Below are 27,974 nucleotides of genomic sequence, written 5' to 3'. Positions count from 1 at the left end.
TTTTCTCTTGACTAGATCATTAATTTAAAACATAAATAACTTTGGGTATTGTCCTAGACAAGAAGCCAGTTTGTAACCAAAAGCCCATTTCTTTCTTTTCTTTTCACTTTTTTTCACATCAATGAACTTAAAACGATTAAGAGTAAGAATTCAGATGAAAACAAAGTAGAAAGTAATAGTTTGATAGCTCAGTATCTTGTTCCTGGCATTGAAAATTTGTTCAATAAATATGTGTTCAGTGCTTACTCTGGATTAGGAAATATGCAGGTGGTTAGGATTGTTCTTATACTTTGCAGTTGGACATGTGCCCGAATTAAAGTGAGAGTAATTTTGGTAATGGTATGATAGATGTTATGTTGAAAATTTAGCACTTGCAGTGTTCTCTTCTGGCTCCAGATCTTTTCATTTAGTTTCTGAGACTCTGCAAAGGGCATCGTACGGTTTTGGACTCTGGATTCAGATGAGATGGATTTGAATTCTTGATGACAGTTTTAATGATGGATTTTAATAACAAAATTAATAAAAATAAATTTATTTGTCCAAATAGCAGCTAGCTGTTTGACGTTGGGCAACCTTCTTAACTGCTCTGTGCCTCAGTTTCCCCATCTATCCATGAGGGATGATAATGTATTCCTTTATTGTGTGGTGAAGGTCGCAGACAGGTGATGCTGGTTAATGAGTGCCTGCCAGAAACATTTCATACTGTGAAGTAGATCTTTGGTCTTCCTCTTGTTTCTTGGCATACAACTCCTAAAATTCTTGGAATCTCTGAAGTGATAAGTGTCTTTGTATGTTAATGAGTTGACTGGTGGCTGCCCCGCCCACCCACCACCCGCAGCTTCAGAGGTGGGCTGGTCCCTGGGAAAGACCAAGGCAGGCTAAAGGATGGATTCAGCCCCATTCACCACCTCTGGGGAGAGGGGCTGGGTAGGAGGTTGAGTTAATTACCAGTAGCCAATGATTTAATCAATCACGTCCCTGTAAGGAGGCTTCCATGAAAGCCCAAAAAGACTGGGCTTGGGGAGCTTCAGGCGGCTGAAGATGTGGAGCTGTTCCTAGAGGGTGGCGTGCCCTGGTAGGGCTGGAAGCTCCGCCCCTTCCCCTACACCTTGCACTGTGCCTCTCTTCCATGCTCTGGCTGTTCATCTGTGGCCTTTGTAATACAGTAGCCTTTATAATAAATCAGTGAACATAAGGGTTTCCCTGAGTTCTGTGACCCTTCCTAGCAGATTAATCAAACCCCAGGAGGGGTTCATGGAGATTCCAATTTATAACCGATGGACAGAAGAATAGGTGACAATTTATTCCTGGCAATGGGGTCTGAAGTGGGGCAATCTTGTGGGACTGAGCCTTCATCTGTGGGAGCTGATACTGTCTTCAGATAGATGGAATCAGAATTGAGTGGAATTCAAGGAAGCCCAGCTGGTCTCCCCTGAAGAACTGATTGCTTACATGGTATGTGGGGAAACCTCCCACACAGCTGGTGTCAGAAGCTTGTTGTGAGAGCAGAGGAAAAACTGTTGTGCCTCTCTGTATCTTCAGATGAGCGTTCAAAAAATGTTAGCTTTTACTACTGGTTGCATGATTATGCTATTGATATTCATATGTACTTAAAACTATGAAGACTGAAAAACATCTTTCTTTTACTACGACTTTATTTCTTAAAATGAGATCAGCTTCTTGGATAATTTACAAAATATTGGGATTATAATGATATTAAAACAATTAAATACATCTTGAGTGCATAATTTTTGAGGGCACAATTCTATTCCTAACGTATTCCAAGATGGAGCCCTAGGCTTTGAGAAGAAAACAGTTTCTACCTTTTATCGTGCTGAACTAGAAATTATTTAAAAGGATGTCCCTCTTTGCTATTTTAGGGATGGTTCACCCTCCCAAATTCAGCTTTGTTAAAATAGTTGTAAATGTAAGGAAGACACTGGAGTCCTTTATAGGAAATTGTGTCTACTTCGTGTCTCTAAAGTACATTCATGAGACTAACAGACATTGAATTGTTTCAATTTTTGGAAAATTTGAAATATCTCTCCAGTAGGAAATGGGTTTGCAGGGTTCTTCTGTCTTCCCTGGGAATGAAGCAAAGCTGGCCATGGGAAATACCACTTGGATTTAGGATGGATGAAACCATCAGATGTGGAAATACCAGATGTGGGAATGGGAGGGAGGCTGTGGACAGCAAATGTGTTTCTCCAGTATGCAAGACTTCCTGGCACTTTGATGAGGATGTTGAGTGTCACAACTGTAATGATGCAAGAATATTGTCCTTTGCCTTAAAATTGTGTTGCTCTTTGGCCATGTTAGCCGGACCCTGTGTGAAGGGACAGGAGGCAGGCAGAGAGAAGAGATGCTTTTGTAATCATCAGGGACACACCCCAGACCTCTAGTTCCACAGGACCCAAGTGGTTGTGCCCCTGTCGCTGCACAATGGCAACCCTCAGGGATAGACTGTCACAATGTATGGCAGCACCAAGAAATTAGGGGCTCGTCTCCTCCAGCTCAGCACCTGCTCAAACCTGGAGGAGTTCTGGTCACAATGAGCACTTGAGCCCTTTTTGAGAGTCAAAATTAAAATATGGTTCTGAGGACCAAGGCTTACAAGGTTTCCTGGGCAAAAAAAAAACCCCTAATTTGTGAGTTAGGGATAAATGAATCAGAAACATGAAAACTGTTGCTGTGAGAATGCTCAGAGGCTTAAACAAGGAAACACAGGTCAAAGTTCTTGGCAAAATATGTTGGCGAATTGTCCTGGACAATTGGCAGTGCATGTCCCACATTATCCTGCAACAGTGACAAGCTGTTAATAAGGGAAAGGGTATAACGTGAAAAGCTCTGATGAACTGTGTTAGGTTACAGAGTCTTTTGGGTGGAAAATAATTGTAGAAATGGTCCTTAATTTGATTCCTTAATTGGGAATTGTCTTCTTAAAATGTCAGAGTGAGGAAGATCAGCTGGTGTTTCCAATATGTTCAAACAGCATGTTCAAAAGTGCAGCTCTGAGTTTGGGTTGCTGTATCTGAGCCTAACTGCCATCTCCGAGCAGAGTCAAGTGTCATCTCAAGTCAGATGATAGGCAGTAACTCCTAGAAGATAATGTCAAATTTTTAATACAACATTTTCTAGTCCTGTATGATGTGCACTTGTGCCATTTCAGAAATTGTAGCATTAACTTGAAAGCTGTAGTTGACAAAGCAAAGTAATTAGGTTGAGTTTCTTATTATTCATAGCCTTCTAGGTAGATGCAGCAGCCGCTAGCTCTACAACATTTTACCAACTCTTCCCCGGGTCAGAGTGATGCCACAGGTGCGAGCCCCCAGCTTTGGCAGCCTGCAGACATCCAGAAACACTTCTCTAGGTGCCACAGTCCTACGCATCTTTGGTCACATTTGCCTAAGCTTTGGGACTTTGCTAATTTGCATGGGAGGGCTAAGCCTCCAGCCCCCAATGGTGGCACTGGGGAGTGGACTAAGCGTTCCTGCAAGGTGACCTTGAATGGAATCCAGCATTTATCACTAGTTGAAAAAGAGTGCGCTTTTAGGGGGTACTCTGGGTAAGTTGTGTAGGTGGGAATTGAGATTTTTTTAAAATAACAACCAATTTATTTTCTCACAGTTCTAGAATCTACTTATGAATTTGAGGCATATCTTTGGCTGTTAAGTGACATACATTACCTGGCAGTTGCCTTTGCATGCTAGTGAGAACCCTGGACATGTCCTGTTTCTTCTGACCCTTTACATACAGATAATTGACTTGATGACCCATTGATCCCACCTGCCTACCTGCCAGTCGTCATCCTTTGAGTTCCTGTCCCTCCCTATGTGTTGAGGGAGGGACCTGGTGGGAGATGATTAGATTATGGGGGCAGTTTTCCCCCATGCTGGTCTCATAATAGTGAGTGAGTTCTCATGAGATTTGATGGTTTTAAAACTTGCACTTTCTCCTTTGTTCTCTCTCCTGCTACCATGTAAGACATGCCTTGCCTCCCCTTTGCCTTCCACCATGATTGTAAGTTTCCTGAGGTCTACCAGCTATGTAGAACTGTCAGTTAATTAAATCTCCTTTCTTTATAAATTATCCAGTCTCAAGTAGTGTCTTTATAGCAGTGCGAGAATGGACTAATAAAAACACCCACCCCTAGGTTAGAAATATATGAAAAGTTGAGAGTCAAGAAACTATAGTCCAGTCTAGACCACAGCATGGCCTCTTTTGGCGGGGGGTCTGTGAACCCCTTGAGATCATATGCACATTTTTAGGAATCTGTGCACAAGTACATTTTTAAGAAGACAATGCCTGGAACTTTTATCACATTCTCAGAGATGTATGCCACAGACTGCTGGTCTAGAGGGACTTGGTAGCAGATTTTTATAGTAAGAACTGTTGAAAGGATTTCCCAAGGAAGAAGACCCTGAATTTGGCAGTAGATAAGAATAGAGCTAAATTTGACAATGCTTCCAAAGCTTTGGCTCTCAGCTGCAGGCAGGATGCAAGCACTTCTGAGGGTGGTGGGAAAGTCCATCGGGAAGACAGTTTTGGCGAATGTTAATCTTATTGTTTGTATAAAATGTTTGGCATGAATCTCTTGAAAGGCATGTGTGCAGACCCCATCTTCTCAGCTGCGTTTTGGTTTCTTTCTCCATGCCCCTCCAGGGATGGCACAGTATCTGAGCATCGCCATGTAGAATCTATGCTCAGTAAGTGTCTGCTGATTGACTAATTGGTTGTCAAGGTCATGCTAGAAAATGGAAATTTGAAGGTGAATCTATATTGGTTCATCTGCAGATGGTGGAACCTGGCGATTATGATTACTCTAGGAACCCAGCTCAGAGCTCTTGAAGAGGCAGACATGAAGTAAATAACTCACTAAAGAAGCTGGGTCTGGTCACAGAAGAGGTGTTTCTGTGAACACTTTTATGAAAGAGTGCTATGAACTTGGGGGCAGTCAGGGCTGTGCACACTTAGTGAAAGGCCATTGCATTTTCAGCACTTGCTGTGGGGTGGGTGATAAAGAAACCGGCAAGTCTAGTCCCTGCCACATGGTCAGCGTCGCAGGGCCAAGAAGGCGTTGGGAGAGGGCTGACTCATGGTCTGCTTTGCCCAGGCCAGCATGGTCCATGCCGTGACCTGGGTGAAATTACTAATGGTGCTCCCATGCACCCCTAGCACATGCCGACATGATGATGAGTTCTGTGGACAGCCAGCTGTGAGGAGATGGCGTGGTTAAAGCTCCCTTGCCATTGCCACCCAGTTGTAGAAGAATATGGCAGATTCATGGTTGCTGAGAAATGCTGAAGAAATGAAAAGACAAGATCAAGAGTTTGGACAAATTTAGTGCAAAACATAAAGATGATCAAAGAGACAAGTGGGTGGTTAACGTGATGCCAGGCTACTTGGCATCAGTGCACTTTTTCTAGACACCAGGTCCTCGACACACCTTAAGGTCAGGAGGTGAAGCCCCAGTGTTCTCGGACAGGTGAGGTGGGAGCTCTGAGTGTCCTGAGGAGAGGGGTGGGCAGGACACTCACGTCTGTGCACGTGCTTCAGGTCAGGACAGCCCCACCCGCCCTGTGGGCACCTCTATGTTGGTCTAAGTGCAAAGAGACCCACTCTTAGGGGACATGCAATCACCCTTGGCTTCTGCCACTGCATGGTGACCCCTCTGCCGAGTTTCACTGGCCACCCCAGGCAAGGGAGAGTAGCAGACTGTCCATCATCACCGGCAGGATAGATCCAAAAGTGACACCATCATTTTAAAAAGCGGGCTGGCATCAGGTAAGCCAAGATGGGTGCATACAAGTACATCCAGGAGCTATGGAGAAAGAAGCAGTCTGATGTCATGCGCTTTCTTCTGAGGGTCCGCTGCTGGCAGTACCGCCAGCTCTCTGCTCTCCACAGGGCTCCCCGCCCCACCCGGCCTGATAAAGCGCGCCGACTGGGCTACAAGGCCAAGCAAGGTTACGTTATATATAGGATTCGTGTTCGCCGTGGTGGCCGAAAACGCCCAGTTCCTAAGGGTGCAACTTACGGCAAGCCTGTCCATCATGGTGTTAACCAGCTAAAGTTTGCTCGAAGCCTTCAGTCCGTTGCAGAGGAGCGAGCTGGACGCCACTGTGGGGCTCTGAGAGTCCTGAATTCTTACTGGGTTGGAGAAGATTCCACATACAAATTTTTTGAGGTTATCCTCATTGATCCATTCCAAGCTTCACTTGCTAAGCTTGAAAATGTAAAACAAAATAAAAACTAAAATAAAAGTGGAGTGGAGAGTGGGTCTGGTAGAGGTGTGGACAGGGATGATAAGCTGGAGGTGACTCCAGAGTGAGTGCTCAGAGATTTTGGTCACCTGGGGTGGTTGATGAGTAGTTTGAGAGTGAAGTTAGAGTCCAAAGGGAAGGAAGGATTGAGGAAGCCGGAGGAGCCTGTGGAAGGAATGCTATGGGTTTGTAACCTTTTAAGGGAATCTTGAGTCTAGTGTAAGCATGGTGGTCATTAGATGCACTGATTAAGAGGGTAAATCATAAAAGAAATTATGACTTGGACATAAAATTTAAACAGTGCAAGGACATTTTAATGATAAAACAAATGCTACACAGATTGTGTTCCCTCTGGAGAGTCTGGAAATCAAAACCCCAGAAGCCGCCGGCCGAGCACTTGTTAGCTTGCAACGTGCTTACGTGTGCCTGTGTAGCTTAATGTGTTCACACTGGTTGTCTCACCAGGAAAATTAACTTTAAAAGGCCTTCAACTAGGCTTTAATGAAGAGGAAAAGATGGCAAAACCTACACAGTAGCATGTCAAAATTACCCAACATGAAACAGGACTCTTCTGTTTAGAACACTCCGAGTCACCTTCGGAAGGAGTGACGCCCATGCTAGGGTGCTGTGCCCTTCGGCAGCTTCCTTCCAGCCAACCCTTCCCTTCACAACCCTTTTCAGAAGCAGACCCTCTGTTATTACTTTCCGGGGCCTTAAAACCCACCTGCTTGTCCTCCATGAGGATGTGGGTGAAGCGCTAACCCTCATTCCCTGTCCCGGATCTGTCCACTGGAGGCAGAACACGTTTCTATTGGAAGACTGAGGAAGAAGCAGTGGATGATCCCCACGAGCCACCTTGAGGAGCAGCCTGGGCTCCTGAGCATCTCATGTTCCTTTTCTTCTTGAGTTTTCCATGCAGCAGGAGCCTGAGACGTTGGTATTTAGCCCCAAAGGTGGCTGTGGGTATTCTCTATGCGCTTTTGGACTTTAACCCAACATACAGATAAGTGTAATTTGCAGTGTAACATCTGACATGTTGAGCTCTTTACATATTCTGTAAAGGATGAGCCTGCAATGCCACTGATTTGGAGTATCTCATCTATTGTCTTGGGTGAGGAAACACTGACAACTGACCAAGAAATTGGTGAATTCAAGTCCTGCAAAGAGCTTCCTGAGAAGGCGGACAGGAAAAGTAACAGGGCAGCCTGGGGTGGTGGGGGGTGGGCGTGGGGGTCAGGGTGGGTGTGCAGGGCTCTGTCCCCTCACAGGAACCAGCTGATTACAAGGTGATGAGGAGCCAGAGATGCTGGAGAGGAGGGGAGCTGTTCTTTTGCCTTGGGAAGGGTCTCCTCTTGGTCGGGGCAGTGAATGGCACCCTGGCCTAGATCATGTTAGAGCTGGAACTCATCATGCCAGCCCTCTACCTCCAGGCTTAGGTGCAGGGCCATTCAGACCCTGTTCTTTGAGATTAAGATCCCCTCTTCCATCCAGGAGAACTCAGGAGTCCAGCACTCGCCAAAATGAGGAGATTTGGAATGGAAGCCATTGCTCTCCCTAGATACTCACTGCCCTTGGTCCACTCTGTCCTCTCCCCTCCACTGAAGGGCTAGGCTGTGACATGCATATATATACATATATATATATATATATATATAATTTTTTCTGAAACGGAGTCTTGCTCTGTAGCCCAGGCTGGAGCGCAGTGGTGCAATCTTAGCTCACTGCAACCTCCACCTCCCGGGTCCCAGTTCAAGCAATTCTGCCTCTGCCTCCTGAGTAGCTGGGATTACAGGCGCATGCTACCACACCCAGCTGATTTTTATATTTTTAGTAGAGACAGGGTTTCACCATGTTGACCAGGCTGGTCTGGAACTCCTGACCTTGTGATCTGCCCACCTCAGCCTCCCAATGTGCTGGAATTACAGGCATGAGCCACCGTGCCCGGCCTGACACCCATCATTTGTAGGTGGCTTCTGAGGTTTGAGGCATTTCAACAACCTGTCTAGGGTTTTACACAAGGACATGGGAGGAATGAGAATGGAAAACCAGTCTTATGCTCAAATTGTCAGGGTTATTCAGTGCTCATTATTTCCTTTCAAATGACATACACATTTTTGTGATTTTTGATTTTTGTCTGTGCAAAGAAAATACATATACTAAATAAAAATAGGTATAGTGAAATGGGAACAATTCTGCCAGTTGCTCTACCCTGTGGTTAGCTAATCCTTAAAATAGACATTTTGGTTGCAAGAGACAAAATTCTGCTGATCTCCTGAACCATGGATTTTCTAGAAGTGACAATAGGACTCTCTTTTCACATTTTGCTATTTTGCCAGCAGGATCAAAGCCGAGTTTCAAGGCTCATAGCAGCGACTCAAGGCTGCAGTCAGGCTTAATTTTTCTTCTCTTTTTTTTCTTTTCTTTTTCTTGGTGGGACAGAGTTTTGCTCTTGCTTCAGGCTGGAGTGCAATGGTGCGATCTTGGCTCACTGCAACCTCTGCCTCTGGGTTCAAGTTATTCTCCTGCCTCAGCCTCCCGAGTAGCTGGGATTACAGGTGTCTGCCACCACTCCAGGCTAATTTTTTTTTTTTTAATTTTGTATTTTTAGTAGAGACAGAGTTTCATCATGTTGGCCAGTCTGGTTTCAAGCTCCTGACCTACCTCGGCCTCCCAAAATGCTGAGATTACAGGCGTGAGCCACCGCGCCCTGCCCACTCAGGCTTCTTGAATTCACCAATTTCTTGGTCTGTTGCCAGCGTTTCCTCACCAAAGAACTGATGAGATACTCCCAATTGGTGCCATTGCCACCACTTGATCAGCTCTCTTCTGAGCCTGAAAATAGTTTGCGCTTCCTGTGCTGCAGGTATTGTAGCTCCTGCATTAGCCCCTGAAAGGAAATGTTTCTCTTGGAAACACCAGTGTTGGGCTCTCTTGCGCTTCCTTCTTGTATATAGATCGGAAGTGTGTGTGATTTTCAACTTCATGTCCTTGAGTCCCAGACAGCTGCCCAGGCAAGGCCATCCCACCGTATGGCGCTCAAGGATGTGCTGGCTTCTTTCTGGGTATCACGGCAGGGTGAGCACTCTGCCCAAGTCACAGCTCACGATGCCCAGCCTTCTGACCTCTAGAGAAGAGTTCATCCGATACGATGAGAGCCCCAAATGTAAACTCACTCTATTTCATTCCATGTTCCACTGAAAAAACCGAGCCTTGGGGGTGGTGCTTCTTGTTTAGAGAGGAGCCGGGAACTTCACAAAGATAAGATGTTAATAGGACTGGATCCTTTGCAGGCATGAAGTAGGGGAGTATTTCGATTTGCAGCTGTGTGCAGCCGTTTAGACTAGATATCTGAGTGGCTGGCCTCGGGCTTTAGGGTGGGGACTGCAGGCTGTCTGGCTTGCCCCTGAGATGTCATGGGGCCTAAAGGAATTCTGTTACTATTGTTGAATGGCTGAATAAGAGCAAATGAGGGCGTTCCTTCCCTCTGACACATAGTGGGGAAAAGCGCGTCTCCGCATCTCTGCGTCTCTGCATGTCCGGTGCCCTGTGTCTTGGCCTTGCAGCCCTCATGTCTACACCTGGGGTGCCCGGGGCCTCTCCTGCCTCTTCCTAGGTGGGTGGCCTCTGTGTGAAGAAAGACAAGACAAACAGCACCTCAGCGGGCCATTCTCCACCCTCAGCCTCAGGTTTTCCAAATGCCACTCCTGAATTTTCTGGAGTTTTGTGTCGTTTCCAAACTTGTTTCGAAGAAGAGCTTTGAACTAATGTTGCAGAATGCAAAGTGGAATTCTTCCCAGAAATGAGTTCTGTTTAACTCTTTGGGTTGAGTGGAGGTGTCAAGTAGCTTGAGACACAGTCAGAAGCACACGCTCTTTATCGTGTGGACTTGGGAAAAGTGAGCATTTGGGATCTTCTGCTGGTCTTGCCCGAGTCCGGGCGTCCGTGTAATGCCAGCTGCTTCTCTGTGAGGCCAGCAGGGCCGCAGAGCTGGGGCTCATGGTTCGTTCACCTTTGGGATCTGGGAACAGAGTTTCAGCCAGTCTCAGTGCCCCACAAAATAACCCACTGTCTTTCTGGCACTCCGGGGTGCCTAGGATTTCTCTGTCCCTATAGGCAGCTCCTCTGTATCCCAGCTGGGTGGTCTTACTGCCTCAGCCCCGTGTTCCTGGGAATTGTTCCTCCTCTTCCAGGAATGGATTTCTTGGCATGACACTTCTGCCTTCCCCCGTCCCCCCCCCCCCAATCTGAATGCCACACAAGGCTCTGGACCCTGAGGCTCCTGTCTGGGCCTGACTGAACAGCTGGCCCTTCCAGGCATGGCCATTTCTCCCTTTAGCCTCCTCAGCCCTCCTACTCTGCCTGCAGCCACCCTCAGGAGCTTCGGGGAGTGTTCAGCACCCTCAGGTGAATAAGCTAGATGGTTATCGGCCTGGGCATGATCCCAAGCACCTATTTCCCTTCCAGTGTTAAGTGTGGCTGAGTCCCATTGGCTTCAGCATACCCTGAATCAGCAGCCGCAACCTTTGAGCCAGTGCTGTCCTTGGTCTTTCTCGGTCTTGTCAGCCTTCTCTCTCCATGGAGGTTTCTCCTTAGGGCATTCCCATGTCCAGTCCTTTCCCTCCTTCCAAGCCTTTCCAGACTCATGGCTCACTCATATGAGGGAGCTGATGTTCCACCTTTGCCCTCTGTACTATGAGAATCTGGGGCAAAAATTAAACTGGGTCCCATTCACAGAGGGTCTAGCACAAGGCTTCGGACAGGGGATGTGGTCATCGAATGGTAGCTCTGTGAGTCAGGTTTTCCAAAGAAAAGGTACCAATATATCCAGATAGTTTATAGAGATATAAATATTTATTATAAGGTCTTGACTCACACATGATCATGGGGGCTGAGAGGTCCCACAGCTTGCTGTCTGCAAGCTGTGGAACTGGGAAAGCGATGGTATGCAGGCGTGAGAACTGGCGGCACCAGGGGCAGGAGAAGGAAAATGTCAGGGAGCTGCAACCTCCTTCTGCTTTTTGGTTTTGTTCAGGCTCTCAATGGCTTGAGTGAGACCAGCCTACATCGGGGAGGATGGGTCTGCTTTACTCAGTGCACCAGTTCAAATGTTAATCTCATGCAGAAACACCTCACAGACACACCCAGAAATACCGTTTCACCAGATATCTGGGCATCCCATGGCCCAAGCAAGGTGACACATAAAACTAACAATCTCAGTAGCTTAGCTGAAGTCCTGATTTATTATTATTAGTAGTATTTCCACTGCAGAAGACAGACCCTTACTAAGGGCTGCTATTCCTAATGTGTAAGGTACAAAGGCAGAGCCAAAGCTCTGTATTCAGGGATTCATGGAGACAGTCCCAGTGAGCGAAGCCCACAGGGTGAGGAAATAGGCATGGGATTCCGCAGCATGCATAACACACAAGGGCCCATCCTGTTCCTTCGCCATTGTAGATTCACGTTTTTGGAACGTGCATTCCCAATGGAAAATCGATGCCTCTTGGCTTCAACAAAATGGAAGACTGGTTAGTGCCCTAGTCTTCCATTTTGAAAATAACTCATGTTAGAAAATGGATGTATTGATGACGTTTTAAACATGAAAAGATCCAAACACCGCTCAGAGTGTTCTTCCCCTGAAAGCCTCAGCCCAGACTGACGGCCATCCCCTGTGCTGCTGTGGGCCTACACCTCGCTCCAGAAAGGGCCATTGCCTTGTCATGGAATTATTCTGACATAGCCTTTAGACCACACCATCTGCTTTCCCAAGGGCATGGACGGTGTCATCTCTAGGCTCGTCTTCCTGGCCACAGCACATTGTCTAGCACTTGTCAGTGTTCAGTTCGCTTGGAGATGAAATAGGCAGAAAGTATTAGCTACAGTCAAGGGTTGCATCTTCTTTTCAGATGTTCAGGAGATGGTCATCTCCATCAGCATTTGCCTTGTTGTTCTGATTAAGTGAATACTAAGCCCATTCGAATCTCTCTTTTTCGTATCATGAGGATGGAGCTATGTTTCTGCTCATTAAAGGCCTTTTGCAAAAAGAAGACAGCTATGGGGAATAGTTTTTGTTCGCTCTATCTGTGTTAGGAAGTTAGTGTTCATTAATCATGTGCTACTTTCCCATGTGTTCTGCACAAAAATTGGTGAAAAACAATGGCTTTCTACTTCTATATTCTTGAAACATGTGCATTAGATTTTTCTATTTCTTAAGGGACTGAAGGCTAATAATAGGATATCATGTTGACTTCTCAAGATGTTAAAACCAAAAGACCTCTGCAGCTTCCAAATCATGCTTACTGATTTTGGGATTATGCCTCCAGCCCCCAAAACCAACACATATAATTTAAAAGCCATGGGGGTCACATTAGTCAGATGTTAGAGAGATGCCTGTGGCTTGTGGGTTCCCAGATTCCAGAATTTGGACTTTCCTTCCAGCTTAGCTCTGCTTGTGACAGATGTTTAAGTCAGAGAGACACTAAGAAAACTTCTAAGAGGAGAGGAGTGAAATTTAGTAGCCTCTTTTTAGATGCTTCTACCTGGGGGAGCACATCATGTCTGGGTGTGAAATCGAGAGCTATGTGTTTCCACCTGCACCTCAGCATCCAGGTGCACACTCTCTGGCAGCCCTGCCCATAGGTGGCCTAACCTACCTTATGGACAGACCCTTTGCTGAAGGCTCCCGGCCCGTGGCCATCGCTGTCATAGAGTGCTGTTCCTTGGGCTGGAGGGAGAGCCTTTGCCACCTCATCCCCCATCCCGTCGACATGTGGCAGCTTTGCCAGCCCAGCCACAGTGACTAAAGCCTTCAGGGTCATGAAAGATAACCCCACAAATGCCACCCAGTGCTGCTGTCCAAGATCAGCCCACCAGCCTGAGTCCTGGCTTAATATGGTGGGACCCGGGCATGGTGAGCCCCAGGTGAGCTCGCAGACGGCAGGCAGACTTTGAGGGAAAGTGTGATGTGCATGTGTGGGTGTGTGCATGAGTGTGAGCGCGTGTACATGTGCCTGAGTGTGCACTGTGTTCGTGTGTGCCTGTATGTGAGGGAGTGTACACATGTGTCTGCATATGCAGATGTCTGTGTACACAGACAGGTGTGTGCAGGTGCACATGTGCGTGTGTGTGTGTAAAAGTATGCGTGTGCCTGTGGAGTGCCCAGACACCTTGGCCCTTCCCTTTGTATTGTTCTTGCTGTTCTTAGTGAGTTTACTTCATGGCTCGGGCACAGTTCACCTTCTCATCTCCCTACGTTAGTGACATCAACACATTTCATTTTGGCGTATTAGCCATTTCTATTCCATGTCAAAAACCAAATGTATGATTTAAAAACTAGCTGCTGACATAAAATTTTCTAGTCTACATTATTCTTGATTTTCTTGAACCTCTCTTTTCCTGAAATCTTTGATTTGATGACTCGTCTTTTCTGAACATATTATATTATTTGATGACAGAGAGAATCAAATAATTACTCTTCAGTCTCTGTCTTTCCTATGAAGCCCTTCAAACTGGGAACACTAAATGAAACATGGTAAGGAGAGAACTGAATCACAGGCAAGGCAAAGAGAGAGAGAGATACCATGTAACTGCTTAAACTAACTCAAGCCTTTATGCTTGGAGGTGAGGCCTCTCCAAATAGGCAGGTATTTCCAGCCTCAGGGGCACCTGGAAGTGACTGGGATCACTGGCCCATTTCAATTTTGAAATGTGGAGAGGCGCAGGAAGATTGGAGAAGGCAATGTTCCGATTGCCACAAAAGAACAAGATTGAATTCCAGAAGTCACATATCAGTGAACTTAGCATGGACAGTTATATTTCCAAATGGATTTATTTGACAGAAAGCTTGTGAGTACTTTAAATAAAGAGTTCATGGTCCCTGGAAGCCAACACAGGTGCCCCAAAACAGGTCAGGAGAATCAGTAGACACAGCAGGGCTGCCATTCAGGGGCATTTACGTCAGGGTACAGACCCTGTGCTTGGAGAAGCCATGCCCCGGGGTAGGACACACAGTTATGTGAGAGCATTTCATCTCAATGACCTTGGCAGGGCCTCAAAATTCTCCCCAATTCAGAGCTCCTGCAGCCATCCTTGACGGGTAGGAATTGACACTTGAGTTGAAACCTGCTTGCCATTGCTAATCTAAAGGATTTGCATTGGAAGTGAGGACAGGGTGACTTGCATGGCTGCAGCCATGCCAGGGAAGGGGCAGTAGGGATGAAGATGGCATTAAGGAGACACAATGAACAGCTTAGAATGCATGGCATGAGTAGGAAAGTGATAATACCTAACAGTCACCATCAGCTTCCCGTGATGTGCCAATACTCAACATGAGTCCCCCACAGTCCGCGCAATGACAGTGTGAGGTAGGTGGTCTTATTCCCATTTTATTGATGAGAAAACAAAAGGTCAAGGACTTTTCTCCACTAGTATTCAAACTCAGGTCTGTCTGAATCCAGGTTTACAGTATTGACATTGATATGCCACCTCTCCAGCATGGTAGGGAATTCTGGCAAGGGGAGAGAGGTCAAATTGTAAAAGGTTTATGCACTAGAAACTGGTGAGTCATTGGTGATTTGTGACCAAGGGTCTTTGCTGGGGAGAATCCTCTAGTAAGACTAGGTGGATAATGCTAAGCAGACACCAAGGTGAGGCGAGGGCCCACAGCCAGGAAAACTGAAGGGAGCTGTTGTGTTTCAGGCATAAACTGATGGAGATCTGAGCAGGGCAAGTGGCCAGGGAATGGGAAAGAAACTGTAGATGTCAGGGCCTTTTGCAGAAAACATCCACAGAACTGGGTGCCGACTCTCTGAAGGGCAGAGAAACAGATGGGCTGAGTGAGTCTACTAAAATGTGAGAGGGGAATTGATGTTCCTGACAGATTGGTAAATGGCCATAACATTAGAAGAAGAGTCCTTTATTTTGTAAAACTTCATTGGCTGAGAGTAACTAATTATTCTAGACAGTGGAGGTAAAGTGGTGTACTCTTTCATCAAGAGCTCTGTGATTTGAGTCTACCCAAATCTGGACTAGTCTTCTTAATTACTTAATTTATAGATTTTTGATGAAATTGAATTTCTGTGTGAGCCCCCATAGTGGAAATCTAAGTTTCCTATTATATATTTTTAAACATTTTGTCTCTATATTGCAGCAGGTAACCACTTCCTCTTCTCTTCCCTTCACTGCAGTTTCTGAATGATCTGGCTGTTTTTGGCTTATGGTAAATCTGGGTTCTCCTTTGGTCCTTCTCAAGGATTAATTAATGTTCATAAAGTATTTTGAAATAATGTCAGAAAATGCCCTTCAAGGAGCACAGAGTACTCTCTGTAACACTGAAAAATTCTCAGTATTTCTGCTTCTCACGTTTTGTTTTGGGAAATAAGAATTCTGGCTGTAGGAGATGGCGTGAGGGACGGGGGTTCCTCTTTCCAGAGTCATGTCATCACAGAACAATGTTGCCCTTACAGCTGTTATCCCAAGAGAAGAAAACGGGAGAGAGTGCCGGCCACGTTTTGTGGCTCACACAAGCCAGTTGATGGTGTCAAAGATGTTGTTGAGTTCTCTGGCCAAAGGATGTTCTGTTTTCTGAAAAAGTTTAGAGCTGCAAAATTGTTTTTATGCTCGAGTGGCTAAAAAAATGGGACACATGGTTGGGGTGAGGAGAAAAGCCATATTTTACTGATCCACACGAATTGGATCACTCCTGAGGCAAACAAAGGATAATATGGCAATCTAAGCAGATGGTTGCATATATTGAACACAAAGGCAGAACAGTAGACTAAGAAACCTTCAGCCGGATCTTGGATGTATTTCATAACATGTATTCATGAAAAGAAAGAATGTAAGACAGGCTCTAGGTCTTGACAAAAGAAAGAAAATCCTCCTCCACATTTATATTCATGTGTTACTAGCATGATTACAAGTTCTCAGAATAGTACCGAGATAAAAGAGGCGTACCAGAATTATTGAAAAGGGGATTTTTCGAGGCCACTTATAAAACCAACACACCAAATTTGGTGTTGCAGATGTAGGCGTGGGATTGTTCTCTGTCTCCAGAGGTGTAATACGTAAAGCCCATGCCATGCGGTGCTGCTAAGCCAAAGCAAACCATGATTTGTGAGCAACAACTTGAAGATTCTATATAATTCATTTTTTGAATACTTTCTCTTGTAATACAAGCATAGAATTGTTTTCGTTTTCAATGGCATAATGGTGACTTTGTGATGTATTCATGAGAATTATGAAGTTTGGAATGTGACTTTTATTTTAAGATTTTGAGGGAACTCCTAAAGGCATTTCACTTTTGACCTTTATCTGAAACTTGTGGCTGATTGTTGCTGGGTAATAGGCACCAAGTGTGCATTTTTGTTGTGTCTGAAAATCTGGATGTGTTGTTCGGCACAGATGGAGTAAACATGTAGCAAACTAAGGACCGTCAGTGGCTTCCTACTGGCTCATTGAACAAGTTAACACCACTGCAGTATTTTAGTTATTTTAAAAACTAACTTTAAAGAATTCCAAGTTCTTTATACATGGCAAATTTCATCATTTGGTAATAGATTTAGAAATAAAAGTAAGCTCCACATTAAAAGAAAATTGCCAATAGAAACAGAAAATATTCATAAGGAAGGATAAGACAGGAAAGGAGTATCAGGAAGGGAGAATCAAAGCGAATTCAGTAATGTGCAGACCCTGGAGCTCACAGAACCTGAAGCAGGCGCAATGTGGACGCTCTCTGGAGGTGTCTGGCAGACCCAGGAGAAGATAGTGGCCACAGCAAGGAGGGCAGCCAGCCCTCTCGATGCTGGCCCATGGGAGACAGGCCAGCACTGCAGAAGAGACTCACTGAATAGTAGTGCCAACAAAGTCAGTGTTGAGAATGAAGGAAAATACTGTGAAATGGGCACTGGTGAGAAAGTTGAACAACAGCAGCAAAATTTAAAATATGAAGTCAGATGGGGAAAAGCTACCTGAAGCAAATCATGTGAAACACTTCTGCATGGTGGGATTTGATACTAGGAGGTTTTCCCCTGCAAGAAAAGACACACACGGTAAGAATTGGGCGTATTTTGGTTTCCTTCTATAATCTATATGTGTGTGTGGTCCTCCAGCCTCCCAAAAGAATAGATTGAATGTGTCTAACACAGGTTCAGGATATGGGGAACTGAGTTTAAAAACACATTATATGGTTTGCACATTCAAGGAGCTTACAATCTTCCTGGAAACACGAGTCATTGAAATGATATCACGATGAAACCAACCCGAGTGTTGTGTACATGAGCTCAGAGAAGGAGCCCGTATTGTGGGGAGGAGCAGTACTGGGAAGCATCACTGAGAAGGGCATCAGGTGTAGAACTGGACTCCGGAAAACCTCACCTTCCATGGGGAGTGATGGTTATTGATATGTATGTGTCGTAAGAAGCAAAAATAGATCAGATATGCAGGGAGACATAGTTGGAAAAGGAAAGGGCACTCCAGTGTATGTGAAAAAGATTGGTTAGGTAAATGCCCCAAAAGTGCGTGCAAAGCCAATGAGGCAGAAACATAAAAAACAGTAAGATATTGAGAGCACCTGTAGTCTGACTTGAAACACTTCATATGGAATTGGACAAGCCCAGGTAAAGCGCTGAGTTGCGTTACACAGAGGACCTAACTGTGACAGTGGGCAGATGAGGTGAAGCTGGGCCTGAGGGTTTCATCATAGTCCTAGATTAAGGGAAGATATTTTATAGGAAAAAACATGATTTTTAGTTTGAGAAAAATGAAAAGAAACTGTGGGATGCCTCTGAGCTGCTGAAACATCTAACGCAGCAAATATGTACCCAGCAATCCCACCCAACATTCCCACAGCCTAGGCAGAGGGAGAAGGTGAGCCTGTCAAGAGGCGTGGCTGGGAGAAGAGTGGCCATAGTTTGCAAGTCCAAAGAATACATAGAAAATAAAGAGGAGGAAATGCCCATGAAGAAATCAGTTATGAAATCAATCAGGAGCATATTTGTTAAGCATTTACTGTGTGTGGAAAATGGAGATCCTCGGGAAGGAAAGCCTTTTTAAAAAGACCTTGAAGTTGGTACATGGTACTTCGTAGATGTATATGTATATATGTGATGATTAGAAGAATTAATGAATGGGTGAATGGATGAGCACCTCCAAAGGAAACGTCTAGGAAGTGTTTTCATAACCACTGTAGTGAGTCCAGAGTGTTGTATGAAGTGCAGTGCTTTCAAATTGTGGGAAAATATGCAGGTATTTCCAGCATCCAGGTCACAAAGACCAAAGAAGAATGATAGGGCTAGGAAGGCAGAAGAAATAAGATAGTGCAAAGGGAATAAAAATCTCAGATGGGCTCATAACAATTCTGTGAATACCTTCTGGAAAAAGCTAGGTGGAAAATAGCTTTGGAAAGGAGGAGAAGAAAATATATAACTCCTGTCAATGTAGGCAGTGTCTCCTTGAAACTCACTTCACTTTTATGAGATTATCATTTATACCCATCTGCCACAATTGTAAGTGGCTGTATTGAAACTTACTAAGTTCTTCTGAGTTATTGGGAAATAATATTATTCTAAATACATTAACATATGTACTTCTCAGTGAAGGGGGCTGGAAATAAGAAACTAGAGTTCCATTTGGGATCCTTTTGAAGGGAAAAATGGCTGGGGTAAATAGGAAAGAATTGTTTAAAAACTTTCATCAAAGGCAATAATGCTAGCATGAGTTACTTAATAATTATAAAAGATGATATGGGAATTAAGGGAAATGAAGCCAAGTGGAGATTGGGAAATCTGAAGAAAATGAAATTGCTTGTTGGAAGTGAGAGTGGCCTTTAACTTACTCAACATGCAAGACGTGGGTCAAAAGATAGAGGGGAGAGGACAAAGTATGTCCAAGAGTCAGCTCTGCAAGGGATGGCCTGAGTCACCCAGAGTGAAACCGAAATGCCTGGTTCCAAGAGATTTCCGTTTTATTTATGTTTACAGATTTAGGGGTTCCGAGTGCGGTTGTGTTACATGGACATACTGTGTAGTGGTGAGGTCTGACTGGTGGGCGCCCATCACCCGAGATTTGAGAGCAGAGTGCAGACCCTGGGAAGCTGGACGTGGGTCTCACACAGAGCTGAGGAGGAAAAGGGCCCTGTTGCCAGTACCCTGGCTATGAAGTTATCATCGTACCTTTGCAGGGAGGGATTATTATATTAATTAGCTTAAAAACCTTGGTAAAAAGATGTTCTGAAAAGGTGACTCATCCTCTCAGAGGTTTCAGGCAAAGACAAATTGAAGAAAATAAAGAATGGCATAGACAGAGCATGTCAGCAGCCAGTTTTTAAATGACATGTTTGTCATGTGATATTCATAGAAATGGCTACACAAAGTGAAATTAACAATGTTAACTTAGCAATTAACAATGTTAACAATGTTAACTTAGCAATTAACAATGTTAACAATGTTAATATTGATGATAGAGAAATATCCAATAAAAATAGCTTAAGAGAGTGCTTTTATGCCCTGGAACATAACTACAGAGGACTGTATTGATAAATTATATGGTAAGATTTATTGGGTTGCAAATTTCAATCATTTAAGCTCGATTAACATACTATACGTTGGTTATCTAAACCGGAGTTCAAAAACCCAGATGACTACTGAGGTCAGGCAGATAAGTAGGACCAGCCAGCTTTGTGAGAAAACAGACATCCCTGCAAAAGGACCCCAGTGTAGTCCTGCTTTTAAAGGTCTGGGAAGGAATCAGAAGCCTAGAGCCTCAATTTTAAAATATTCATTCAAAAACTGCTAGAATATGGTGCAGGTCAAGCAGGGCACATCTGTGGCCTGAATCTGGCCTGCGGGTCGCAGTTTTCAATCTCTGTTCCAAAGTTAAAGCACCAAGTATCTTTATACTGCAGAGGTTTGAACTGTGTTGTATGGATTATGTAGCAGTCGTGGAATTAAAACTGGTCACAACAGCAGGAGATCAGGTTCCAGGCCAGCGTTTGTTCTGAGTGGTGGGTGTGGTGTACCACACTGAAGGGTAGGGGTTTTTGGATGTTGTTCTGCCTGCAGTCAGAACATTTACATAGTTAATGGAATACATAGAAATTGATACTGAGAAATTAATTATTGCCTGGAATATTTGGATTTACTTTGTAGTAAATAGCCTACAAAAATTTGGAAACCTCCCATGCAACCTGTATAAAAACTCTCCGGGTGTGGTGGAGCCTCAGCAGAGGAGATGGATTTGGCGGTACGACGAGAATCAGTCTTGAAGGCCAGGATGCATTCCCTGGGGGCCTAACAGGAGGTTCATCAACATCTGCAGTGATTTATTGAACCAGGGTGCTGGAAGGAAAATGACAAAATATTTGAGTCAACAATAAAATAGTCTTGCAGATGTTTTATGAAGCTCTGTTCGACTATTTCACAATTTGGGGTTGTACACATGCAGGTTTTTATTTTTTAATGGAGTTGATTTTTAGAGCAGGTTTAGGTTCACAGCAAAATTGAACAGAAAGTACCAAAAGTTCCCACGTACTTCTTCTCTGGCACACACATAGCCTCTCCCATGATCCCAACCAGAGTGGGTCATTGGTTACAGCACGTGAACCTCCATTGACACATCACTATCCGCCGTCCATAGTTTACGTTGGGCTTCACTCTTGGTGCTGTACTTTGTATGCGTTTGGACAAATATATAATGACATCTATCCATCATTATAGTATAACATAGTTGTTTTGCTGCCCACAAAATTCCTCTGTCCCCTGCCTATTCATCCCTACCCCCTTACCACTGACCCCTGGCAAGCTGTGGATCCTCTTACTGTCTCCATAGTTTTGCGTTTTCCAGACGGTCTTATAGTTGTCTTATAGTTGTCATTGTATGGTATGTAGACTTTTCAGATTGGTTTCATTCCCTTAGTAATATGCATTTAAGGTTCCTCCATGTCTTTTCGTGTCTCGATAGCTCATTTATTTTTAGTGTGAATATTCCATTGTCTGGATGTCCCACGGGTTGTTTATATGTTCACCTAGTGAGATATGGTGGTTGCTCTGGAGTGTTGGCAGTTATGAATAGAGCTGCTGTAAACATCCATGTGCAGGGTTGTGTGTGGACCGAAGTTTTCAGCTCATTTGGGTAAATAGCAAGGAGCATGATTGCTGGATTGTTTGGTCTGTTCAGTTTTATAAGAAACTGCCAAACTGCCTTCTCGAGTGGCTGCACCATGTCGTATCCCCACCCGCAATGATTGAGAATTTTTGTTGTTCCACATCCTCACCGGCACTTAGTATTGTCATTGTTCTGGGTTTCCACCACTTTAGTAGGTGTGTAGTGGTATCTCATTGATTACATTTGCATTTTCCCCATAACGTATGTGGAACACATTTTCATATGGTTATTTTCAACCTGTTTGTCTTCTTTAGTGAAGTGTCTGTTAAGGTCTTTGGCCCATTTTTTAATTGGGTTGTTTGTCTTTTTATCGTTGAGTTTAAGATGTCTTTGTATATTTTGGATAACAGTCCTCTATCAATCACATATATCTTTTGCAAATATTTTCTGTGGCTTGTGTTTCCATTCTCTTGAATGTCTTTCCCAGAGCAGAACATTTTGATGTTAATGAAGTCCAACTTATTAATTCTTTCTTTCATGGATCATGCCTTTGGTACTGTGTTTAAAATGTTTGGTCATCTTCTTGGAGAATCAGTGGAAGGTGACGGCTGCGAGCAAGGATTTTTGGAAGAGGGAGAATGCGTATTTTGCTTTTGCCTTTGAGGTGCTGGAAACATTTAAGTAGAAAGTCCCTCAGTGCTGCCATCTGTCGCTGTGGCCACAGCTTCCCTTCTAGGGCCTGGCGTTGGCACAGTCACTGCTTTATGGACATCATTTCTCTGTTCTGCATGACAGGGAGGTTCAATTAGTACATCCCTAAGCTCTTGCTACCTGTCCACTGTTACGATGTCATGAGCGGATACAGTGGCTGTCAGTGCACAGCCTGACCACTCTTGGTTTCTTTTCCTGGTACTCCTCCCCTTGCATTTCTGCCTAACAATGGTGATGAGGTTGGAGAGAGCTCCAGGGGTGGGTGGAGTGCTTGCCACATCCTTTCACATATGTTATGTATCCTTTCAACTCAGTAGGATAGATGATGCTGTCCCCACCTGACCGGGAGGAATTGAGAGGTGTAGAGGGTTAGTGACTTGCTCAAAGACAACACCAAAGGCAAGGAATGCGGCCAGATCCAAGTTCAGACCAGCCTTCTGAGGGCTTTGTGCTTTGATTTGATCACCTGCTTCTCTCTGAATTATACGTGCATCAGATCAGAACATCTAATAACACTCATGGGAAAGGGGGTTTCCTAAAGGTGGAGTTACTGCAGGCATCCTGATGCCTGCCTTCCAGCCTGCCTTGAATTTGCATTGACTTAAAGTTGAGCTACATACTATTTATTAGAGAAGAAAACCATGGACGTCTATCCCATTATAATAATCAGCTGATGATATTGTCATTATTCATACCACTGCTGTCTCCTCATTAGGTGTTGTATTTGTTGAGAACAGGGCCTTAATATTTGCCCCTGTTTACCCCTAGTACTTAGCACATTTTATCTTTTATAGGTGTTTAATAAATATCAAAAATAAGCAAATGCATAGTACAATAGTAACACTGTATTTTTAAATAAAATTTCATTTTTAATTTAACCAGACCCCAGATCTTTTTGGTCTGTCTTCTGAAGGCAGGGTTTTTGAAACGTACTGAGAAAGGAAGGGAAATGGGGTCATTTGGTGCTTTAAACTGCGGTGTAAGCACTCAATGTGTCTCGGTTGTAATGCTCTTTTGGCAGATGAGCGTCTGCAACCCTGAACAAGTTTCAGCCTCACTTGACTGATTAGTTGTCCTCATTTAAAAGAGGATCCACATCTGTGCAGCACTGATGGACACTGGGGTCAGTCTGAATGACCCTTCTAACCTCAGAGTTAGAGGGTGAGTTTTCTAGACTTTATACCCATTCTCTGGTGCCTATGCTTTTGAAAGAAGAAAGAAGAAACATTCTAGATGTTTAGTTCTTTATTACTCAGTTGTCATAAACAATTTAAACCCATTTTTTTTTTTCCAGCCAGACAGTTAACTGTAGGATCTGAGTTTGGGACACAGACTCTGTCCTAGGATCTGTGTGTTTAGGAGCGAGCTCTGCTCTCTGAAGACTTATTCCCTGACTAGGTGAGATATACAAAGAGGACACTGCTGGATGGAGTTGTCACAAGTGGAATGAGGTGATTTAGGTGAAAAAGCTTCTGCAAAATGCTGTGGATGGTGGTCTAAGATGCACTCAGCCACTAACAGAGCCTTTTTGACACAGGCAGGTCATTCCATTGATTCTCAAGACTAACCCATAATAGACCTTTAGGTCCTTCAAAATATACATCCCGCATTAGCAGGGACCTTCTCCACTTTTCTCCATTCTGGTACTCACAACAGTGACCGACAGTTACAGGAGTTAAATAGACATTGCTGAGTTCATGTGAGTGATTTGCCAGGCCCGTAATGCCCCAAAGACCCAGTAGGCAGTCGGATCTGAAGCACTTGCTCTTCCAGACATGATCAGGCAGCCATTTACTGTCTAAAACTCTCTGAAAATTTTAGCCGTGATTATTTAAATTTTGCCACACATGTGCACACACACCCCACTTACTTCCCCAGAAGGAAGGCAAAGGTGAAGGAGAACTTTTCCTTTGCTTTAGGGTTCTCTTTGTGCATATTCGGCACAGAGGGGCGATGCTTGGGGTCCAGCATCCCTTATCAGTAAGTTTCCATGGGCACCTTATTGATGGTGAAAGGTGAGGGGTCGGGCATTCTGACATCAGCCACGTCATACTTCCATAGCAGAGGTGACATTCCAATGTGGCTTCCTTTTTACCCGCTCAGGGTGTGGCGAAAAGCAACTTCTGCCTTGTCTCACTGTTGACATTTTATCTTGGCAAGAAGAGAAGGATTAGGCAAATAGGAAGTGATTAGTGTTAGGTACTGGCCTTCCCGGCTTTCTTCTTCTTTTCATTTGTAGCAAAGTGTCACTGTTGTGGAACATCCACGTGTGCAATGCTGAGAAGAGTTCCCCCCCTTTTTTTAGAGGGGACTTACGATGGAGGATGGAGGAAATGAGAATTTAGAGAGCCAAGCATGGGCCACCTGCCACGCCCACAGCTGATGTGAGCTACATGCATGTGCTCAGAAGGGTTTAGGGGTTGCTCTGTGGGTTGAGGTGTTTCTTAGAAAGAAGTGTGCAATTCAGAGAGTGTTTCCGCTTCAATGTTGAGTCCACTATATATTGTGAGATGCAGAAAAGGCAGAGTCAGCATTTGCTTTCTTCATGTGTTTGCGTGTCTATGGTCTATGTGAAATTACAGAATTATTACTTTCTCTGTCTATGGAAAAATATGTGTAGGTAGACTGTATTTTTTCTGAGTTACTGAAAGAGAAAAAAGAGGTCTTTTAGTTCAAAGCCATTTCTCACCTGTGTGCTATACGTTACAGTTCTTAAAACAGAGTAAAACTTTAAAGAATATTTCTGGTGGAGAGACTTTTTTTGTTTTAAAGAGGCTATGACCAGAAATTTCTGGCCTAATTTATGTGCTCCACTTGGATATTGAGTATTGACAAATATTACCTAATCTTACCCCTTGGATATGTCAATTCTTTGAATGGTGTATCTGTAAAATTGGCTTTGAAGACCACAAATAAGATGAGCTATTTAGGATTCATTTTTCAAATAGTTAATAAAATTCTTAAATTTTGCAATAACTTCAAACTTAGAAAAAAGTTCCAGAGTATTCCTGTATATCTTTCACCCAAATTCCCCAAATGTTAACATTTTACAAAACCACAGAACAATGATGAAAATGAGGAAAACAAAATTAATATAATACTCTGATCTGATCTACTGGCCTTTTGGAATTTTGCCCTTTGTCCCATCAGTGTCTTCCTCTGATGTGGGCTTCAGCCCAGGATTCCATATTGCATTTAGCTGTCACATCACCCTGGTCACCTCTAATCTAAACACATCCTCAGTCTTTCTGTGTGTATGTGGGTTGGGGCTGGGGGCGGTGGGGGTTGACCTTGGCGAGTCCTTGCCAGTTGTTTTATAGAAAGTCCTTCAACCTGGGTTATCTGATGTTTCATGACTAAATCCAGGTCACGTGTTCTTGACAGAAGTAGCACATAACTGACGTCGTCTCCTTCTCGGGAGGCGTGCAACGTCAGTTTCCCCAACCCCTGGTGATGGGACTCTGAGGCTTGGCTCAGGTGGTGCCTACCAGGTCTCTCCATGAAGTTACTGTTTTTCTTTGGTTCCTAATATGTATCTTGTGGAAAGGGCCTTTGACGCAGTACAGATATCTTGCTTCTTTTCCTACTTTGCACCGTAATGTGACCATCCCTGAGAATTCTGGCCTGAAACAGCTCCTGCTGCAACGTTCAGTGGTTGGCACTGCTCCGCCTGCATCCCATCTCATTTGTTAGTTGGAATTCTGCAGAAGGGAAGCGCTTTCCTTTTGCTCCCATTTGCTTACGTATATTCAGTTATTTACTTAGATCAGAATGGGCTCAAGAATTGGTTTTATTCTATGAATTGTAATTCATTTCCATCATTACTTTGTTTTTCACATTGTCTTCAATTTGTTCTTTTGGAGCTCCTTCCAGTTGGCATGTGTGTCTTTGTGACACATGCTGTCATTTTATGAGCATGTCCTTGCTTTCCTGGAATCAGAAGTTCCAGGCTCACTTTGTTCTCTTCCTGCCCCATCCCTGAAATCAGCCTTTCTCTTAAGACTTCTGGGTGCTTCTATGGAAAAACAACATTTAGAAACTAAGGAGGGCTAGGCATGCCCATTGCTACTGTGGTGTGTTTGCTTTTAGACTTAACTGTAGGCTATATTCCCCAGTGACTCAGTAAATGGTCACTGTGACAGAAATGGACATCTCCACTAAGGCAGTTTCGACCAGTGCTCCCAGCCACGGCACATGTGGGTGATGGTGGAGAGGCTATGTGGAGTGGTGGAAACACTGGCCTGGGAGGTCAGAGACTCCGTTCCCATCTTCCCCACCCTAAGCCTCAGCACCTTCCAGTGTACAAAGGGGCCATGAGACGACCCTACGATGGTTGTTGTGAGAACAAGTGAGATAATACAATACAAGCCTAAAACAACAGGAGAAACTAGAAACTGATAGCTTTTCCTTTTATCTCCTTTTCTTACTCATTTCCATCAGAAGCTTTGGTCATTTATGGCAAATTAGTTGCTTCTACCATTGTTTTCATCATTTGAATAATTCTTCTCTTAATTAGATTTAGATTTAGATTCTCCTTCCTTGTAGTCTAATTGGAAAACTTTAAGAGGAAAGTTGCACTGTTATTCACTAAAAACCATATTTATCAAGGAAATCATTAATGTACCGCCACTGGGTATGGTAGGATGAACACAAGTCAGTTTCAGGTAGATGAACTTTCCTGTTATTTCTCTGAAGAAGAAGGTCCCAGCCTTCATAGCAGCTTCACAGTCTTGCCAGGTGACCTGCGGTGACGTCTGGCTGATGCAGACGAAGTATTTCAAACCCAAACCAACAAGCAGCTGTTAGTTTTGGAGTGGGCTTCGGGGTGAAGGCTCTTCGGGGTGAAGGCTGGGGGTACGTGGAGAAGAACGCTCTAGTCCGTTACCAGGCCTGCTTTCATTTTGACATCTTCCCAAATCAGGTCACAGCCATTTCGGCATGTATGTGTTTCTGCTCTCACAGTGCCAGCCTCCCGCTGACATTGCACCCTGTATGTGAGGCTCCAGACCCCTTCACCCAGCTGAGGAGGCTGACATGTTTCTTTCTTTCTGCTTGAGAGTTTTGGACCTGAAATAGGATCTTTGTGGTATAATCCCTTCAGAGTCTCACACAAAGGCCCCTTGAGGTTGATGGTGTCCGGGGCATGGAGTTGGGATGTGCCCTGTGGTCAGCTGGCACCCACCCTGTGGGGAAGGGGCTGCCGTTGGTGTTGCGTCTTCCATCAGATGTCACCTGTGCTGGACACACGTGGAGACCTAGCCAGCCCCGAGAAACCCAGTTGCAGATGCAGCTTAACTTTAATATGCCTGGTGTGTTCCAGGTGCAGCTTAACTTTTATAATTTCTTGTGTCTGACACTGATCATCATAAATACATAAGATAAATGTAAAATAGCATCACTATTTTCATAATTCCCAATGTACTTCATTACTTTGATTCTGTATTTCTTTTCTACATGCCTGTGAACTACAGGCCCAATCTTGCAGCATAATTCAAAAAGCATTTTTATGTTCTCTCTATGTCATAGGAAAAATATATATGCTTCTGATTTTATAAAGGTTTTTTTAATAAAGGTTTTTAGTTTACTTATTCTACATTTTCCTATATTATTAAATTATATCATTATATATTAAATTATATCATAAATAAGGGTATTTTAACATATACTTTGAGCCCTAGGAGAATAGAAAAGTCTTATCTTACTGGCATCAGGGAATGGATTTTTTTCTAGACATGAGTTAGTTTTCTGGAACTTTCCTTAAAATGCTACAATTACTTTTTAAAAATTTCCATTGATGTCTTCACTGGAATAGGTTATGCACGGCCCTTTGTTAGTAGAGCATGCTGTCGATGCAGCTGGTACTTTTCCAAGCAGCTCCGGGTCATCATGGGGAGCCTGGGTCAG

The 27,974-nt window shown here is 44.1% G+C and overlaps 1 protein-coding gene and 1 pseudogene across 2 annotated transcripts in view; both read left to right on the top strand.

Annotated features, from left to right (window-relative positions):
- COL4A1 (collagen type IV alpha 1 chain) overlaps nucleotides 1-27,974 on the top strand; it is a 155,281-nt gene that overhangs the window by 9,097 nt on the left and 118,210 nt on the right. The gene's annotated exons all lie outside the window — the stretch shown is intronic.
- LOC115894559 lies at nucleotides 5,777-9,602 on the top strand (annotated as a pseudogene). The gene is made up of 3 exons (XR_004054670.1): nucleotides 5,777-6,235; nucleotides 9,020-9,126; nucleotides 9,554-9,602. The product of XR_004054670.1 is annotated as a 60S ribosomal protein L15 pseudogene (transcript).

Source organism: Rhinopithecus roxellana, chromosome 18, assembly GCF_007565055.1.
Source record: "Rhinopithecus roxellana isolate Shanxi Qingling chromosome 18, ASM756505v1, whole genome shotgun sequence".
NCBI lineage: Eukaryota > Metazoa > Chordata > Mammalia > Primates > Cercopithecidae > Rhinopithecus > Rhinopithecus roxellana.
The sequence above is the reverse complement of the archived record's forward strand: the minus strand, read 5'-3'. Positions and strand labels throughout refer to the sequence as shown.